This window comes from Balearica regulorum, chromosome 7, assembly GCF_011004875.1.
Source record: "Balearica regulorum gibbericeps isolate bBalReg1 chromosome 7, bBalReg1.pri, whole genome shotgun sequence".
NCBI classification, from domain to species: domain Eukaryota; kingdom Metazoa; phylum Chordata; class Aves; order Gruiformes; family Gruidae; genus Balearica; species Balearica regulorum.
The window spans coordinates 10,786,184-10,798,983 of record NC_046190.1 but is presented as its reverse complement, the minus strand read 5'-3'; the positions used below and the strand labels follow the sequence as shown (position 1 = coordinate 10,798,983).

The window sequence follows — 12,800 nt, the reverse complement described above, 5'->3', positions numbered from 1 at the left end:
TTAAAGTTGATGTAATTTGATAAATATATCATTTTGTACAAAAGGAGCATTCCAAGACCCCTTTTAGATACTTTATACTGCAGACATTGAAGTGCTATGCAGACTATTTTATGGGACAGACTCTGGTCACTTTTACATCAATAAAATTGGGATGACTCCAAAAATCTACTGGTATAACAGAACAATTATTTTTTTCCTCAGGCATTATAAAAGACTCATATGCACAGCAAGACATAACTGCGTGGTCAGAAGTACTTTTTGAAAGACGCATAGTTTATCACAGTTTAACTGCATTACATCTTTAGAAAACACTCAAGTATTTTAAACACCATCAGGCCTGGAAGAAGACACTTGTAGTGCTTTTTTTTTTTATAATCTGTGGCATTGCCTGCTTCCTTGACGGAGGTGCTCACAATTGTTTAAGAGGTGATTAAATTATTCAAACAGCAGTAAAATAGTAGTACTGGATGACTAGGGCACACAGAATTGGGCTGCATTTAGGGGAACAGGAATGCTGAAAGAAGGGCAAGTTCGGTTTTTACCTTTTTCACAGCCTGATAAGAATCCATCCATCCAACTTTACTTCTAACTCACCAGTCTAAGGAGGCATTTTATTTCCTCTTTTAAATCCTGCTCTTAGGCTTCCATCTCTCCAAACACAACTGCTTGGAAACACTTAAATACATTCATTCAGTCACTGAAAAACCTACTTGAGAAAGCACAAAGACCAGGTTTAAGAATTACCCAAAAACCTAAGCTCTCCTTTGTTTCTCCCTCCTCTCTCAACAGAAAGAAAATACGTAATTCTTTGGGGTCTTTTAGTTAAAACTTGCTAATGACAAAATATATCCCTCAGCTGGGAGGTGTGCAGTGAGCTAGATGGGGGCAACGATCCACCTGAAAAATAAGTCCTCATCAAAACCATCACTCTGGTCCAACCGTCGAGGCAGCGGAAGGGTGGGAGGAATAACCGAGGGAGGGGCAGGAGCTGCGCAAAGCGGCAGGGCCATTAAAAGACATGTCTGTGAAGTGGTGCTCAGAGAGCCATATCCTACTGCTTGTGAGGAATAGCATTGTTTCCTGTTATTGAATGAGAACATAAACATGGGGGAGGGAGAGCCCCAGGAGGAAAACAGACTTCATGGAAAATGAGGTTAAATCACAGCTTTAAAAAGTACATTCTTTACAAGATTATCCAGGTTAAGGCTTAGGTTTATTTTCTGGGGGTATGTCACAGAAGAGTGGAAAATAATTTAAATACTCATATAACATGCCTTTTCCCTCATTTAATTGCCCAGTTTTAAAAAATAAAGATAAATTAATCAGTTTTGCTTGTGTGCCAGCAATTCAATTTACCAGAATATATTTGTATTCATAAAACTAAATTCCATTTGTCAAAGCCCTTTAGAGCACAGTGGTGTCAATGGGATCAATCACCAAAGTATGTTTTTCTTGAACAAGGTGTTTTCCTCAATGTGATGGTTTGCTACAAGTTACATCCAATTCAGCCATGCTTGAAAAGACTATAATTATGTCAGTCAGGAACATAATTTTTGTCTTAATGAAACAGGTTTCTAAAGTGGTTTATGCCACCTACAGTTTGGAAACCGGTATGCTGTCATATGGGCCATTCAAGGTGCCATTTTATCTCTATATGCATGGTTAAAACCTCTGCATACAAACTGAGGATCTAGGAGTACAGAACAATCTGGGAAATGTGATGAAGCATTTATTTACTGTCTTCTGAATTACTTTTACCTTCATCTCTTAATTTTTTAAATGCTGCTTTGTACTGGTTATTCCAGAATTGTCTGTCATCTACAACATCCTAATTGGAAGTACAAAACATCACTCCACAGACTTATTTTTAATCATGGATTTCTTCTCCTCAATTAAAAATAACAATAAAGGAATACACAGAAAGATAATTGTAAAGCAGGCAGTGATTCTGAAAGAAATTAAGCTGCTCTGCCCCAAATAATTCAGTTCACTTTGCCCATCATAAGACACCTGAGAACCATGCATTTCCCACCCTTCCCTCTGCCTACAAGTGTCCTGAGCACTGTATGGGCACCTCTAACTGTATTTTCTTTTCCTTTTATACAAAAAACTAATGACAAAATAACCAGTGTCTTACCACATCCAGCCAATGCTGCTAAATGTGTGGTCATGAACAAGGACATAAATAAAATTTGCCTGGATGAAACATGATTCATATTTGGAGGGGAGGTACCAGGAGATGTGCCAGGGATGATCTCTGTCCCCTGCTATTTTATCTGTCTTGCTAAGGCATTTACACGGCTCCCATTACTATGATGCCAGAAGACGTGGGAACATGCGGCTATTCTTACAACACTCAAATAGGGTGGACAGATAAAATGGGTTATCCCAGGTCAGAAGTTTGAAGCAGAACAGATCATTACGCACGCTTCACAAGCTCTTGATCAGTAGGTGTTTATCAACCATTTCTATATAAATCAACACCATAACCCCATTCCTAAAGTATCCAAGTGTTTCTCAAGCATTTATACTAAAATAGTCAAGAAGCCCCATCTTGGAGGTTTCATTGGACATGAATCAATGGTTGAAATGAACTGGTGATTGACTTATAGCAGCTTCTTTTGGTGCCCATCAAATGCTCTTTGGCTATGGCTGTGAAGATAAATATATTTCATGACAAGATTTCTAAATTTCTATTTTAGTCAATCAGTTTAATCATAACCTGATAGCTTCTCCTGTAGATACACCCATTGCTGGCTGGCTGAGTAACATACTGTATGCCCCTTAGTCCAGAAACTCTATACCCTGCTTTGGCACAAATGGAGGAATAATGCCCGTTATACAATCCTTTATGATTCCCATATGATAGCATACAGTCAGAAAATATTAACATGTTTGTAATTATTGTTATCTGTAAAATGGCAAAATACTTACCAACCTGGTAGGATGTTGGGAAAGATATGTAACTATTATTTGGAGAATCTCTTAAGGTTGCTGAATGCTAAGTCCTGCAAGAAAGAGAAATACATGATCCACTGACACTTGGATAACACACACCCACGTCATCATCCATGCACTTTTATGGCTTCACAGGCCTTGGTAGCCAAAAGAAATAAGCAAGGCTGGATTGCTCAAAATTAATAATGGGTTTGGACAAGACTTGGCGATGAAAAGTAATGTGTTCAATATGTTGACATCTTTTCCCTTAAAACACCTAGTATTCCAGTTTAATCTAAATATTTTTTATCTACTACCATCCTTCTAACATGATACATTACTGTATCTCCCATCATTTTACTGATGCCAATGTGTTCATGCTCAATAAGCCTAGTCAGCAGTAATTTGCTTCAGATTTCATTATGAAAATGCTTTTTTTAAACCATTTTATTTTCTAAACCAACTTCTACTTTTTATTCTTGGTTTTAAAGTCACAAGGAAATGTTGTAGTTACCCAGACAAAATCCTCATGACAGAAAACCTGTGACCAATGAAGATACCAAAGGAAAAGCATACAAGAAGAAAATGTCATGAAATTCCAGATGCCAAAGACACCTCCTACAGCAGCACCATTGCAGCAATATAATGAAGGATGTTCTCAGCATGTATTTAATAAATTTCTACTTTTAGTGGTGACAGTTTGAGCTTAGTAAAATCAGAGGGTTTGGACTGGAATTTGTGGCAACAATGCTAAAGAGTTTCACACAATGCACCCATTCAAATGACATTGGGAAGTTATGGTTTCCACCTTCCATATCTTCATGCTGAAATATCATTGTGAATATTTCAGGTGTAACCGATGTGAGCTTTGAGATTAACCTTAATATGGTGTAGTCAGATGTAAGAGCCAACCAATTCGAAAGTGTTCTTAACGTGTTTTAATAATGCCTTGCACTAGAGCTGGTAGGATATTTTTGCATGAAAGAATGGATGGCAAGTGTTACATAAAGTTAGACTTTATGGGAATTTTTGTTGTTGTTCAGCTCTCATTTCATCCAAAAATATGAGTAATTTTGACCCAATCACTTGCTGATAAATGAAGATGTTAGCTCAGAAATACTGCAACACTGCCTTATGGAGATGGAGGATGAGCTCACAGTTTAATAGTGTGTTATCAATGATGTCATCGTGTTTCAGCAGAGATGTTATTTGAATGCTTCCGGCCTTCATTCTCCTCCCTGTGCTGGGATCCTTGGCTAGGTTGTATGTTCTGCAACATCAGCCCTGGCATAGTGCATCTGGAGAGATTTTGTCTGAGATAGAAGTTCATGCACCGAAAAGCATCTCTCCAGGTCTCTGCAGCAATATTTCTGAATAGACAAGCACTTCAGTTTTCTCTCTCAGAAATCTTTGGACAAATCTGTGAACACAGACTAACGTTTCTGTGTTCTTTTTACAGAGACAGCATTGCACATACACAGGATGATATTTCCAGTAAGTTTAGCCATGCAGGCAGAAAAGCATTAGTAGATAATACAGATATAAATTCAAGTCCTGACCCTCGAAGATTTTTTCAGCTGAACAGCCCCCTCTCAGGAGAGGAATCTCAGTGATGATGAAGAGGCCTGTGACATATGTATTACTCACAAGAGCCATGGTACAAGACTGGAAGTTCACTTCCAACTCATTATGCATGTATGGTTTCAGTTCTCTTAATGGCAGGCTTACAAAGATACATACATTTTAACTATACAGCAGTGGGAGTAACAAAAATCTGCAAGCATTCAAGGTAAGCATAACAGTAATGTACCACAGTAGATACCTCTCCACAGCAACTGGGATGAGCTGGCAGCTGCTGCTGTGCCATACTTCAAACCAGTACTTTCCACGGAGAGGATATAGGGCAGATTGAAGACTATGAAGAGTTCTCACATTTTTACACCAGCATGCCTAAATGTTCATAACAGGCATTCAAAATTTCCATTGCAACCCCTGGATATACATATTGGAAAGAATAAAATTCAAGATGCAAGGACCATAAAAGGCAGTAAGAAAGAAATCTGCAAAGGAAAAGTAGGCTCACTGTTCAGTGGAGATGGAAATCTACTGATGAATGATGCTGAGAAGGCTGAAGTGTGTTGTGTCGTTTCATTTCCACAACTACCACAGAGAGCTAACAATTCAGTGACTGATTTTGCTACTTCCTCAAATATCTTACGGCAGTTTTTTCAGATACTGTTTCTCTCAATGTATGTGCTTTAAAATATTCTTTAAACTGTTTTTTTCTGTTTTCTGAGTTAAGCTTCTACCACATAGTTAGAATTAATTTTGCTAAGCTTCTGGATACAACTAATTTTCAGACTGAAAACCCTGAATAATTTAATTTTCATATCATCTGCTATTTGTTTCCATGTTAGGTAGTAAACTTCTAACTTGCCTTTGTCTTTCCTTCACATTTTCATTACAGAATCTTTTCTTCTTGCTTTTTATATACCTTCCCAAATGTTTCAATTTAGCCCTCCTGACTTTAGTCCTGTACTCTTCACCTTTATTCTCATCCTCAGATAGATATGTCTCTTTGCTTCTAATTTTTATACATATTTTATTTTGATTTTCAAGTCACAAAAGTGATCCTGATGCAGCTGTGTCAGTTATGGGGGGAGGGCGTAGACACAGCTCACTCCAAATCAGAAGATTCAGTTTTCAGTCTTTTTAAATATATCCCTACAAGAAATTAGATTATTAGATACCATTAACCAGGAAAATCCAGTTGCTGATATGATAATATATAGTAGATATTCAGATGTGTGAAAACAGATTTGGTGCTAATCAGGTAGGAAAGTCTGAAATAGCAACACAGAAAACCATTGTGGGTTCTTAATCTAGAGGAGTTAACCATCTTGGACAATATTGCATATATCATGTCCACAGCATTGGAACCCCAGCTCTAGCCCAAGGGAAGCTGTGATTCTGTGTCCCTGGCCACATGCTAGACCTGCAAGGTCTACAAGGTAGCAGGTATTGCTCTGGTACACTCAGAGGGATGCTAATTTGGAGGGTTTTTTGAAAAAGCATTAGTAACACAAAACTGGAGTGGACTCACAGGTCCAAAAAAGTTGTATAAATTATTTGCCACACCTTGCTTTTCTCTCTGCTTTCTGTGTGCTTCCTACCACATAGAAAAATCATCCTAAGTCCTGCTTAGTCCTGCTAATACTGAGAGATTACTGAGAGGCTCAGGAAAAGCTGAACTGGACTGAAGGGCAAATGTACTCAGTGAGTTTCATCCAGCTAAGCATAGATACCTATATTTGTATCTTACTCTGGAAAGAAACATTCATTTCTAGGGCACAGTTCACCTGATCCCAAAGCAGATGCCTCCAACATTCAGATGCTCATAACAGGCTCTGAAGGACCCTGCTTCTCTGCACTGAACACGAAATTAGTTTAAGGTGACTAGACCAAATATAGTCGAACTACTGACTTCTAGTGATGGGCAGGGTAAACTCCATCCGAGTTGCCAAGCCTTGACATTACAGTACAAAGCAAATAAATGAAGAGTTTATATAGATGCACAGGACTGACATGAAGCCCTGAGATATTTGTAATGACCCACTGGAACAGCTCAAGGAAGTCAAAGCCTGGATTTTGAAATATGAAACCATAAACATAATTCAGATTGATCATCAAAGGTTTGAACCAGCTCAAATCTATTCCAGCACTACTTTGCAGCTGGGCTCCCATCTTCCCTGCAGGGTTGCTTCAGTCCTTGGAGTATACATTATCCTCCCACTGAAGATCTCCAAGGATCTCGCTGTGATGGAGCTAATTATAGGTAACCTGCTGATGTATGATTAAATATGCTTGCCAGCACAATTTGCAGGTTGCGTGGTATGCTCTGCTACACCATGCAAAAGGATCTGACATTGAACAGCAATAAATACCAGCTCGGACTGCAAGAGATTAGTGATTTGAAGCACCTGTTGTGTGACAAAGACATCCAAGCTGGGATGCCAGTTCAAACAAATTCCCTTAAACAAGGATGCCTTGTCATGTACGTGTTAAGAAATATAATTCTTCCTTAACTGCAATTAAGGAATCGTTTTTTAATATTTACTTTTAACTACAGACCAGAGGAGGAGTGGGCAGAACTGCTAATCCACTCACTGTGCTAGATGTGCTACAAATATAGTATGAAGAGACAATTCTTCCACTAAGGAGACTGGAAGCTAAAAATACAAGGCAGAGGCTGAAGGGCAGCCAAAGGCAGAGGGTGATACTCCGTGTCTGTGATCACACAGCTGGTTTGTGCCCAGGGACTGTTCTCTGTCCCCATGGCACTGCTTAAATACAGCCCAGAGGGTGACGGTGGAAATGAGAAAAGCCTCTAGAGATTGTAGAAAAAAGGGTTGCACGGAATGATGTCTTTCACACTGTCCTTAAGTTAACATGAAGCCAAAGATCTCAATCAGTGCCAGACTGCATGCGTTGCTGGCTAATTTTCTGTAAAATGGATGGCAGAATCTGCTTCTAAATGACTGACTCTACCAGCACTGCCTGAGAATTGATGAAACCACTAGTGGGATTTGATTGTAAGTAGTCTCAAATTGGATCAGAAAGTTGTTTTACAGAAACCGTTGCGCAAATCACCGAGTGAGCCTTAGGAGAGGTCCAAGGCACTGCAGAAATCCCTTCTGAACTGGACACACACACCTGAAAGGGGCTTTGTACTACACCAAAGTTCCAAGAGTGCCTCCAGTCTGAGCACAAGGAGCTGCAAGAAACAGGATTATGTTCTACATAACAATACAGAGTGATTCTGTCTTCTACACCTAACAAAACATAACTGACACAAAAATAAACATACCTCAACTGCTGAATCCTTGTGGGAAAGTCAAGTTGAAATTACATCCTCCCAAAAGTTTATGCCACTGTCAAAGACACCCAGAGCTCAAAAATACACCAGAGACCCGCCCCCCCCGTTCACATGTTAAGTTTTAGAACATAGTCCAAAATGTTCTGTTCAAGTCATTTCTTCAAAGTTGCCCTCAAAAATGAAGCAGCCAAATGAAAAAAAATTGCATCAAAGAACTAGTAACAGAATATGAAAAATCCGAAGAAACTACACTAGACTTTGAGTCCCTGTGCCAGGACTAGCATGTAGCATATATGTACTCGAACATAACAGGATTTATTCCTATCCATGGACTACTCAATGTATTTATGTTTGGAATTGTTGAACAATGCAATGAATACCACAGTAATAACAGAGAATAAATCAGTTTCCTTTGCACCAGGTTCTGGATAGTAATAATCTGCAAATACCACATGACTCATTGGCAATTCCCTTTCATAGGCCTATCTAAAGGGAACAATATTGAAGTTTATGAAATTATGCCCATACAGTCAGCTATATCCTGTTGCCCATGAGGTGTATTGTCTACTAACCGAGGTCCTGAGCCAAAGATTAATAACCAAAGCAGTTACAAGAGAATGATGAACATAAGTAAAGCAGTATCTTTAGGCCATTACATCTATGACAAAACAATGGCTATCAAGTAAAAGCAGAGCATAGTGAATTAACAGCTACCCATTTTACAGGTGGGAGAGAATTAGTATTTTCCAAACAGAAGGTGGCAGGCAATTTGTTTTGGAAACAATCAATGCCTTCAATGTTAAGATCATAAAACTTAAGCCACCACCATGGGTTGTTTCAACAAGAACAGCAGAAGACATGCCACCACATCACAGGAGAAGTCCTGGCCTCTTTGACATTCAAACAAGAAATGTCTCAGTTTTGAGTCTTGCTTTTTACTCCTGTTTGGGTCAGGAAGAACGACAAAGGGAGTAGAAATTCAGCACAGGGGAGGCAGGTGATGGACAGAACACACTTCCAAACACTGCATAGATAATTACGGCCCTAGAATCACACTCAATTGATAGTGTGGGCGAAATAGATTCTGGGGTTTTTTTAATTGCTTGTTGCTATATCGATGTTACTTTTATAGTGATTAGAAAAGATGTGACTCAGAAATGAGCCACCACAGGAATGACAAACATTTCAAACTGGAAAGAAATGCACTGGTCTTTCCTGATGCAGATCTATCAGGTGGTAAGGCGGTGAAAATGAAAGGGAATCTTATAGCAGATAAAATATTTTACTTAGCCCATGCATATTATTAAATACCTATTAGAACCAAGTAGCATAGAGTCATGTGGGGAACAAAATTGATGAACTCAGGTCCACCATGCAAGTGGTTCAGAAAGACCAGACCCTTCTACTGCTGGGAACCCGGGTGAGCAAATCCTCACTGTCGCTGTGCTGTTGATTCACATATCCACAGGTGGGTGCGTCGCAAATGGGTGTATTTACACCCACGGCTGAACACAAGCACGCCGGCAGCCATGCACCTCTGTCCAGATTCAGGATAACATATCGACACAGCCTCATACACACACTGAAGAAGAACCCACGCCTCTTCACAGTAATTTTCTGCTCTGTGCTAAGAGCATATCCCCCCCCGGTGCTTTGTGCTAATTTGACCTCCCATCTTATTTCTTTTTTCTCATTCACTTACCTGCTTGCATTTCTTTTGCCTTTTGATGTTTTTAAAAAACAAATGAATGCTATGCAAAAGCTGTGTTAGCGCAATGTTTACCCGGCAAGGTCAGGAAGATGGCAAAAGCTATCTGGCATACAAAGATGGGGGAGAAGCGCAAACAAGAGCAGTCATGCTAGACACTTTCAGAAGCATAGCCAAAGGCAGGGTCAGAGAGACCAGAACAGTCAAAATGAGTCAAAATGTCCTATCCTGAGCACTGCAGCAATACTCAGGGCATACTCATGTAAATCATCACCATCTCAAGAGACTAAAAATATGTTTAAATTTTCCTTTGCATTGTGTAAGAAAAAGGTTTTCACATCAGAAGCAGGTATTTCCTAGTAGAAGACTTTTGACCACAAAACATTGACTAGATCTATTGCCCAAAGGTGTATCTCACTTTAGGGCAGAAATAAAAGCAGGATGCCGAGGCTGACTAGTCTTCCGCTCCCTACCAGCTGCTAGTTGGCTATCTAGAAACTCATTAACTTCCTCAACAGACCTTGGCCCTAATTAGTACCTGGAGTGATCAGCCTGCCTCTTTCTCCTTCACCTCTGCCTCTCAGAGCCTTCCACAATGATTAAAGGAAACCATACTCCTTTTGTACCATTTCAAATATGAAATTTCTTGAGCTATCAGAATCTGCTTGCAACTTGAGTTCAGTTCTGCCTCGGAGCTTACCGGACCAATCCAGAATTATCCAGCTTGCTTTGACACCCTAATTCTTCATATGTACATGTATCACTCTTAAATCCTTCTCTAAACCAGGCTCTGTAGTTTTCTTTCCTTGTCTTTCGTACAACAGAATCTGTTTTAACTGTGATTGAAGTGCCACCAGGGCCATTCAGCCAACTGTAATGTGGACGCCAATCCTGCAGTCTCTTTCAACACCATCAGTGGGAGGGAAATGAACAAAAATTGGATTCATTCCATCTTACAAAATTATAATGTATTTTGTATGTAGATATGTACCCATACACTGCATAATGGTGACAAAAAGAACTTATCAATATAATAGAAAACCGAGAGCACTCCTCACTTTAATTTCTGTCTAAATGGGTGCAGTTAATAGTATTAAGTTCAATAAGTATGTGAACTGAAAGATAAACAAAATGTAGAAAGCAAAATGAGAAAAGTTGTGATTGCAAAGCATAAGCAAGCACAGTCTTACTCAGGCACTTACATAGTTTAATGCACGTGACCAGCTTATGCAAAATGTTTTTTATTTACTGAATTTCTTCCAGTTTCTCAGAAATATGTTTCACATTCAGCATGTCTGCACAAGAAAATAAATGCTGCCATGCCCTGAAACTGGTCTTTTTGGATGACGGGACATGGTTTCCAGTGCTGCAGAGCCACAGGCACACTCATATTCCAGCTAAAGCCATCCTTCTCCCAGGCAGCTGTGATAGTCCTTACTCACCAAAACAAGGGCAAGTATTGTCCTTGCACATGGACTATTAAAATAGTTAGTCCAAGGGCTACAAAGCATAATACTACCCCAATACTTCTCTAATTAATATAATTACCGTAAATGCCACCTAAAGACTCTTATCTTATTTTGGATATGCACACGGATCTTCCACTGGCATTACAGGAAGCAAACTGAAGCCATCATAATTCATTATCATAATTATATACTAATGATAAACCTAGATTTTTTTTCCAAAACAATATTTGAAAAACATCATCACTACAACAACAGAAATCCCAGCTAGAGCGAGGATAGTAATCTCCTGAAGCGTAATCTACCTGTAGCAATTAAATTAAATTGTAATCACCAGATTTCTCAGCTCAAAGACAGCCTGGTAAAAATAATAAAATATTTGAACAAAACATGATGCCATGACACCCAGGGAATTTCTTAACATTGTATCCAAGAGAGGCATGAGGCTACAAGGCCCATTTAAAATAACAGCCAGTAGCCTGTTAAAAATGTTCCTGTTCTAGCATCCTTACCTTGAGTAGTCACTTATTTACCAAGCTTGAGCTGCAGGTATGGTCAAACCGCTGATTAAATATTTCCTGAATTCTATTGCTGTTTTCCTTGGGATTCCATATGTATGTCCCCAAACCACAGTTGCCTATTTCCTGCTTTCTCACATTCTCATGCACAAATTTCCAATTCTGTGTTAACTTTCCTTTGTGTTCAAACACAATTTCCCTCAAAAACTCATGCCTTTTCAATTTCTTAAAGACCAGTCTTTAAAAAGAAGCATACTGAATAAGTAGACATTTCCCTCTACCCTTCATAAGTAAAAAATTCAGTCTATATAATTCCTGGGAGAAAAGACTTTTGATTCAGAGAATTCTAGGGGACAGAAACCTTTCCCAAACAAGAGGTGCTTGCAGCTTTGTAATTACAACTGATCAAAATTCAGAATTTCCATCCTGAAGAACACTGCAATATTTCCACAGTAGTCCCCTGCAGAATTTGGATGAAAAGTTGAAATAATGAACTCTATGCAACTGTTGATATATCCTATGGATACACTCTCCCTACAGAACAGAGCATTATCTCCTTACCAGTTCTTATTTTTAAATAACTTCAGGGCAACAGACCATCTTCTGAGTGAACACTGCTTTTCTGAATGGCCCTCTCTGCCGCTATTCTCAGGGCAACGAATCTAGATTGCCTTTCAGACATGACGGGAGCTCCCTGTACCTGCAGGATGAAGACCAATCTGAAGAACATGTGGTGGGCTCAACAGCCTCACCGTAAAGAACTCTCACTGCAGGCAAAGTAGCTTCATGGCAAAAGGTACTTTGTGAAAGGTAGGAGTTATTTTTAAAAAAAGCTGTTCTGCGTGAAACAAAGTGCAGTAGATTTCTTTGGCAAATATAGATGGAGAAGCTTCCAGTGCTGAATAATAATGGCGAGGGACCATCAGTTTTGCAATCCTGAGAATCACTAGATTTAGACTCCTAAATAACTTCTTTTGAAAATATGAATTAGCCATCTAAATCACTTCTATCAATTTTTTGAAGGTATTTGGGTGCCAGGTCCCCCTAGAATTAAGATATTTGACCATAAACAGGAAGTTTTGAATAGAATAGCTATGTAATTAAAAAAAAATAAAAAAATTCAAAATTAGAGCACACTGGCCAAGCAGAAAAATGTGTTACCAGAAAAAGCTGTTACCATCACAATAGTCAACCACATAAATAAATCATCAGCATGATTGATCTCAGTGGCCTTTAATCCCAATGGCTCTTTTCCCAGGCCATCTAGGACACTTTGTCCAGTATGTTAAATCTAA

General features: G+C 39.1%; 1 protein-coding gene across 2 annotated transcripts in view; it reads right to left on the bottom strand.

Annotated features, from left to right (window-relative positions):
• GPAM (glycerol-3-phosphate acyltransferase, mitochondrial) overlaps positions 1–12,800 on the bottom strand; it is an 82,963-nt gene that overhangs the window by 40,024 nt on the left and 30,139 nt on the right. Inside the window, exons 1-2 of one of the 2 annotated variants that reach the window (XM_075757916.1) lie at positions 9,516–9,967; positions 2,935–3,008 (exon numbers count right to left, since the gene is read on the bottom strand). The gene's annotated coding sequence lies outside the window, so the exon portion shown is untranslated. Of the gene's footprint in view, positions 1–2,934; positions 3,009–9,515; positions 9,968–12,800 lie in introns of those variants that run through there. The other variant, XM_075757919.1, reaches the window with a different exon arrangement.